Source organism: Rhipicephalus microplus, unplaced genomic scaffold, assembly GCF_043290135.1.
Source record: "Rhipicephalus microplus isolate Deutch F79 unplaced genomic scaffold, USDA_Rmic scaffold_124, whole genome shotgun sequence".
NCBI classification, from domain to species: Eukaryota; Metazoa; Arthropoda; class Arachnida; order Ixodida; family Ixodidae; genus Rhipicephalus; species Rhipicephalus microplus.
Window position 1 is genome coordinate 80,850 of NW_027464696.1, and position 6,651 is coordinate 87,500.

Below are 6,651 nucleotides of genomic sequence, written 5' to 3' on the forward strand. Positions count from 1 at the left end.
GCGGCGCAAAAAACCGCGTCTGCCGGGGCGGCGCGAAACCGCGTCAGCCGGGGCGGCGCGAAAACTGCGTCAGCCGGGGCGGCGCGAAAACCTCGTCAGCCGGGGCGAGCGAAAAGGGGGGGGGGAACCACGTCTGCCGGGGCGAAAGAAAAAAAAAACGCGTCTGCCGGGGCGAGCCCGGGTGCGGCACCACCGGGAAGACTGTGGCAAACAGACATGGCGATCGAGTGAGTGGGCCGCCAGCCAGGCTCAGCCCAAAAAGTGCTAAGTCCGAACTGCGTCAGCCGGGGCGGCAAAAACCGCGTCAGCCGGGGCGGCGCGAAAACCGCGTCTGCCGGGGCGGCGCGAAAACTGCGTCAGCCGGGGCGAGCCCGGGTGCGGCACCACCGGGAAAACTGTGGCTAACAGACATGGCGATCGAGTGAGTGGGCCACCAGCCAGGCTCAGCCAAAAAGTGCTAAGTCCGAACTGCGTCAGCCGGGGCGGCAAAAACCGCGTCAGCCGGGGCGGCAAAAACCGCGTCAGCCGGGGCGGCGCAAAAACCGCGTCTGCCGGGGCGGCACGAAACCGCGTCAGCCGGGGCGGCGCGAAAACTGCGTCAGCCGGGGCGAGCCCGGGTGCGGCACCACCGGGAAAACTGTGGCAAACAGACATGGCGATCGAGTGAGTGGGCCGCCAGCCAGGCTCAGCCAAAAAGTGCCAAGTCCGAACTGCGTCAGCCGGGGCGGCAAAAAACCGCGTCAGCCGGGGCGGCGCAAAAAACCGCGTCTGCCGGGGCGGCGCGAAAACTGCGTCAGCCGGGGCGAAAGAAAAAAAAAAACGCGTCTGCCGGGGCGAGCCCGGGTGCGGCACCACCGGGAAAACTGTGGCAAACAGACATGGCGATCGAGTGAGTGGGCCGCCAGCCAGGCACAGCCGAAAAGTGCCAAGTCCGAACTGCGTCTGCCGGGGCGGCACGAAACCGCGTCAGCCGGGGCGGCGCGAAAACTGCGTCAGCCGGGGCGAAAGAAAAAAAAAACGCGTCTGCCGGGGCGAGCCCGGGTGCGGCACCACCGGGAAAACTGTGGCAAACAGACATGGCGATCGAGTGAGTGGGCCGCCAGCCAGGCTCAGCCAAAAAGTGCAAAGTCCGAACTGCGTCAGCCGGGGCGGCAAAAACCGCGTCAGCCGGGGCGGCGCAAAAAACCGCGTCTGCCGGGGCGGCACGAAACCGCGTCAGCCGGGGCGGCGCGAAAACTGCGTCAGCCGGGGCGAAAGAAAAAAAAAACGCGTCTGCCGGGGCAAGCCCGGGTGCGGCACCACCGGGAAAACTGTGGCAAACAGACATGGCGATCGAGTGAGTGGGCCGCCAGCCAGGCACAGCCGAAAAGTGCAAAGTCCGAACCGTGTCAGCCGGGGCGACGCAAAAACCGCGTCAGCCGGGGCGGCGCGAAAACCGCGTCAGCCGGGGCGGCACGAAACCGCGTCAGCCGGGGCGGCGCGAAAACTGCGTCAGCCGGGGCGGCGCGAAAACCTCGTCAGCCGGGGCGAGCGAAAAGGGGGGGGGGGAACCACGTCTGCCGGGGCGAAAGAAAAAAAAAACGCGTCTGCCGGGGCGAGCCCGGGTGCGGCACCACCGGGAAGACTGTGGCAAACAGACATGGCGATCGAGTGAGTGGGCCGCCAGCCAGGCTCAGCCCAAAAAGTGCTAAGTCCGAACTGCGTCAGCCGGGGCGGCAAAAACCGCGTCAGCCGGGGCGGCGCGAAAACCGCGTCTGCCGGGGCGGCGCGAAAACTGCGTCAGCCGGGGCGAGCCCGGGTGCGGCACCACCGGGAAAACTGTGGCTAACAGACATGGCGATCGAGTGAGTGGGCCACCAGCCAGGCTCAGCCAAAAAGTGCTAAGTCCGAACTGCGTCAGCCGGGGCGGCAAAAACCGCGTCAGCCGGGGCGGCAAAAACCGCGTCAGCCGGGGCGGCGCAAAAACCGCGTCTGCCGGGGCGGCACGAAACCGCGTCAGCCGGGGCGGCGCGAAAACTGCGTCAGCCGGGGCGAGCCCGGGTGCGGCACCACCGGGAAAACTGTGGCAAACAGACATGGCGATCGAGTGAGTGGGCCGCCAGCCAGGCTCAGCCAAAAAGTGCCAAGTCCGAACTGCGTCAGCCGGGGCGGCAAAAAACCGCGTCAGCCGGGGCGGCGCAAAAAACCGCGTCTGCCGGGGCGGCGCGAAAACCGCGTCTGCCGGGGCGGCGCGAAAACTGCGTCAGCCGGGGCGAAAGAAAAAAAAAACGCGTCTGCCGGGGCGAGCCCGGGTGCGGCACCACCGGGAAAACTGTGGCAAACAGACATGGCGATCGAGTGAGTGGGCCGCCAGCCAGGCACAGCCGAAAAGTGCCAAGTCCGAACTGCGTCTGCCGGGGCGGCCCGAAACCGCGTCAGCCGGGGCGGCGCGAAAACTGCGTCAGCCGGGGCGAAAGAAAAAAAAAACGCGTCTGCCGGGGCGAGCCCGGGTGCGGCACCACCGGGAAAACTGTGGCAAACAGACATGGCGATCGAGTGAGTGGGCCGCCAGCCAGGCACAGCCGAAAAGTGCTAAGTCCGAACTGCGTCTGCCGGGGCGGCACGAAACCGCGTCAGCCGGGGCGGCGCGAAAACCGCGTCTGCCGGGGCGGCACGAAACCGCGTCAGCCGGGGCGGCGCGAAAACTGCGTCAGCCGGGGCGAGCCCGGGTGCAGCACCACCGGGAAAACTGTGGCAAACAGACATGGCGATCGAGTGAGTGGGCCGCCAGCCAGGCACAGCCGAAAAGTGCTAAGTCCGAACTGCGTCTGCCGGGGCGGCACGAAACCGCGTCAGCCGGGGCGGCGCGAAAACCGCGTCTGCCGGGGCGGCACGAAACCGCGTCAGCCGGGGCGGCGCGAAAACTGCGTCAGCCGGGGCGAGCCCGGGTGCAGCACCACCGGGAAAACTGTGGCAAACAGACATGGCGATCGAGTGAGTGGGCCGCCAGCCAGGCACAGCCGAAAAGTGCTAAGTCCGAACTGCGTCAGCCGGGGCGGCAAAAACCGCGTCAGCCGGGGCGGCGCAAAAACCGCGTCTGCCGGGGCGGCGCGAAAACTGCGTCAGCCGGGGCGAGCCCGGGTGCGGCACCACCGGGAAAACTGTGGCTAACAGACATGGCGATCGAGTGAGTGGGCCACCAGCCAGGCTCAGCCGAAAAGTGCTAAGTCCGAACTGCGTCAGCCGGGGCGGCAAAAACCGCGTCAGCCGGGGCGGCAAAAACCGCGTCAGCCGGGGCGGCGCAAAAACCGCGTCTGCCGGGGCGGCACGAAACCGCGTCAGCCGGGGCGGCGCGAAAACTGCGTCAGCCGGGGCGAGCCCGGGTGCGGCACCACCGGGAAAACTGTGGCAAACAGACATGGCGATCGAGTGAGTGGGCCGCCAGCCAGGCTCAGCCAAAAAGTGCCAAGTCCGAACTGCGTCAGCCGGGGCGGCAAAAAACCGCGTCAGCCGGGGCGGCGCAAAAAACCGCGTCTGCCGGGGCGGCGCGAAAACCGCGTCTGCCGGGGCGGCGCGAAAACTGCGTCAGCCGGGGCGAAAGAAAAAAAAAACGCGTGTGCCGGGGCGAGCCCGGGTGCGGCACCACCGGGAAAACTGTGGCAAACAGACATGGCGATCGAGTGAGTGGGCCGCCAGCCAGGCACAGCCGAAAAGTGCCAAGTCCGAACTGCGTCTGCCGGGGCGGCACGAAACCGCGTCAGCCGGGGCGGCGCGAAAACTGCGTCAGCCGGGGCGAAAGAAAAAAAAAACGCGTCTGCCGGGGCGAGCCCGGGTGCGGCACCACCGGGAAAACTGTGGCAAACAGACATGGCGATCGAGTGAGTGGGCCGCCAGCCAGGCTCAGCCAAAAAGTGCAAAGTCCGAACTGCGTCAGCCGGGGCGGCAAAAACCGCGTCAGCCGGGGCGGCGCAAAAAACCGCGTCTGCCGGGGCGGCACGAAACCGCGTCAGCCGGGGCGGCGCGAAAACTGCGTCAGCCGGGGCGAAAGAAAAAAAAAAAACGCGTCTGCCGGGGCAAGCCCGGGTGCGGCACCACCGGGAAAACTGTGGCAAACAGACATGGCGATCGAGTGAGTGGGCCGCCAGCCAGGCACAGCCGAAAAGTGCAAAGTCCGAACCGTGTCAGCCGGGGCGACGCAAAAACCGCGTCAGCCGGGGCGGCGCGAAAACCGCGTCAGCCGGGGCGGCACGAAACCGCGTCAGCCGGGGCGGCGCGAAAACTGCGTCAGCCGGGGCGGCGCGAAAACCTCGTCAGCCGGGGCGAGCGAAAAGGGGGGGGGGGGGAACCACGTCTGCCGGGGCGAAAGAAAAAAAAAACGCGTCTGCCGGGGCGAGCCCGGGTGCGGCACCACCGGGAAGACTGTGGCAAACAGACATGGCGATCGAGTGAGTGGGCCGCCAGCCAGGCTCAGCCCAAAAAGTGCTAAGTCCGAACTGCGTCAGCCGGGGCGGCAAAAACCGCGTCAGCCGGGGCGGCGCGAAAACCGCGTCTGCCGGGGCGGCGCGAAAACTGCGTCAGCCGGGGCGAGCCCGGGTGCGGCACCACCGGGAAAACTGTGGCTAACAGACATGGCGATCGAGTGAGTGGGCCACCAGCCAGGCTCAGCCAAAAAGTGCTAAGTCCGAACTGCGTCAGCCGGGGCGGCAAAAACCGCGTCAGCCGGGGCGGCAAAAACCGCGTCAGCCGGGGCGGCGCAAAAACCGCGTCTGCCGGGGCGGCACGAAACCGCGTCAGCCGGGGCGGCGCGAAAACTGCGTCAGCCGGGGCGAGCCCGGGTGCGGCACCACCGGGAAAACTGTGGCAAACAGACATGGCGATCGAGTGAGTGGGCCGCCAGCCAGGCTCAGCCAAAAAGTGCCAAGTCCGAACTGCGTCAGCCGGGGCGGCAAAAAACCGCGTCAGCCGGGGCGGCGCAAAAAACCGCGTCTGCCGGGGCGGCGCGAAACCGCGTCAGCCGGGGCGGCGCGAAAACTGCGTCAGCCGGGGCGGCGCGAAAACCTCGTCAGCCGGGGCGAGCGAAAAGGGGGGGGGGAACCACGTCTGCCGGGGCGAAAGAAAAAAAAAACGCGTCTGCCGGGGCGAGCCCGGGTGCGGCACCACCGGGAAGACTGTGGCAAACAGACATGGCGATCGAGTGAGTGGGCCGCCAGCCAGGCTCAGCCCAAAAAGTGCTAAGTCCGAACTGCGTCAGCCGGGGCGGCAAAAACCGCGTCAGCCGGGGCGGCGCGAAAACCGCGTCTGCCGGGGCGGCGCGAAAACTGCGTCAGCCGGGGCGAGCCCGGGTGCGGCACCACCGGGAAAACTGTGGCTAACAGACATGGCGATCGAGTGAGTGGGCCACCAGCCAGGCTCAGCCAAAAAGTGCTAAGTCCAAACTGCGTCAGCCGGGGCGGCAAAAACCGCGTCAGCCGGGGCGGCAAAAACCGCGTCAGCCGGGGCGGCGCAAAAACCGCGTCTGCCGGGGCGGCACGAAACCGCGTCAGCCGGGGCGGCGCGAAAACTGCGTCAGCCGGGGCGAGCCCGGGTGCGGCACCACCGGGAAAACTGTGGCAAACAGACATGGCGATCGAGTGAGTGGGCCGCCAGCCAGGCTCAGCCAAAAAGTGCCAAGTCCGAACTGCGTCAGCCGAAGCGGCAAAAAACCGCGTCAGCCGGGGCGGCGCAAAAAACCGCGTCTGCCGGGGCGGCGCGAAAACCGCGTCTGCCGGGGCGGCGCGAAAACTGCGTCAGCCGGGGCGAAAGAAAAAAAAAACGCGTCTGCCGGGGCGAGCCCGGGTGCGGCACCACCGGGAAAACTGTGGCAAACAGACATGGCGATCGAGTGAGTGGGCCGCCAGCCAGGCACAGCCGAAAAGTGCCAAGTCCGAACTGCGTCTGCCGGGGCGGCACGAAACCGCGTCAGCCGGGGCGGCGCGAAAACTGCGTCAGCCGGGGCGAAAGAAAAAAAAAAACGCGTCTGCCGGGGCGAGCCCGGGTGCGGCACCACCGGGAAAACTGTGGCAAACAGACATGGCGATCGAGTGAGTGGGCCGCCAGCCAGGCTCAGCCAAAAAGTGCAAAGTCCGAACTGCGTCAGCCGGGGCGGCAAAAACCGCGTCAGCCGGGGCGGCGCAAAAAACCGCGTCTGCCGGGGCGGCACGAAACCGCGTCAGCCGGGGCGGCGCGAAAACTGCGTCAGCCGGGGCGAAAGAAAAAAAAAAACGCGTCTGCCGGGGCAAGCCCGGGTGCGGCACCACCGGGAAAACTGTGGCAAACAGACATGGCGATCGAGTGAGTGGGCCGCCAGCCAGGCACAGCCGAAAAGTGCAAAGTCCGAACCGTGTCAGCCGGGGCGACGCAAAAACCGCGTCAGCCGTGGCGGCGCGAAAACCGCGTCAGCCGGGGCGGCACGAAACCGCGTCAGCCGGGGTGGCGCGAAAACTGCGTCAGCCGGGGCGGCGCGAAAACCTCGTCAGCCGGGGCGAGCGAAAAGGGGGGGGGGGGGGAACCACGTCTGCCGGGGCGAAAGAAAAAAAAAACGCGTCTGCCGGGGCGAGCCCGGGTGCGGCACCACCGGGAAGACTGTGGCAAACAGACATGGCGATCGAGTGAGTGGGCCGCCAGCCAGGCTCA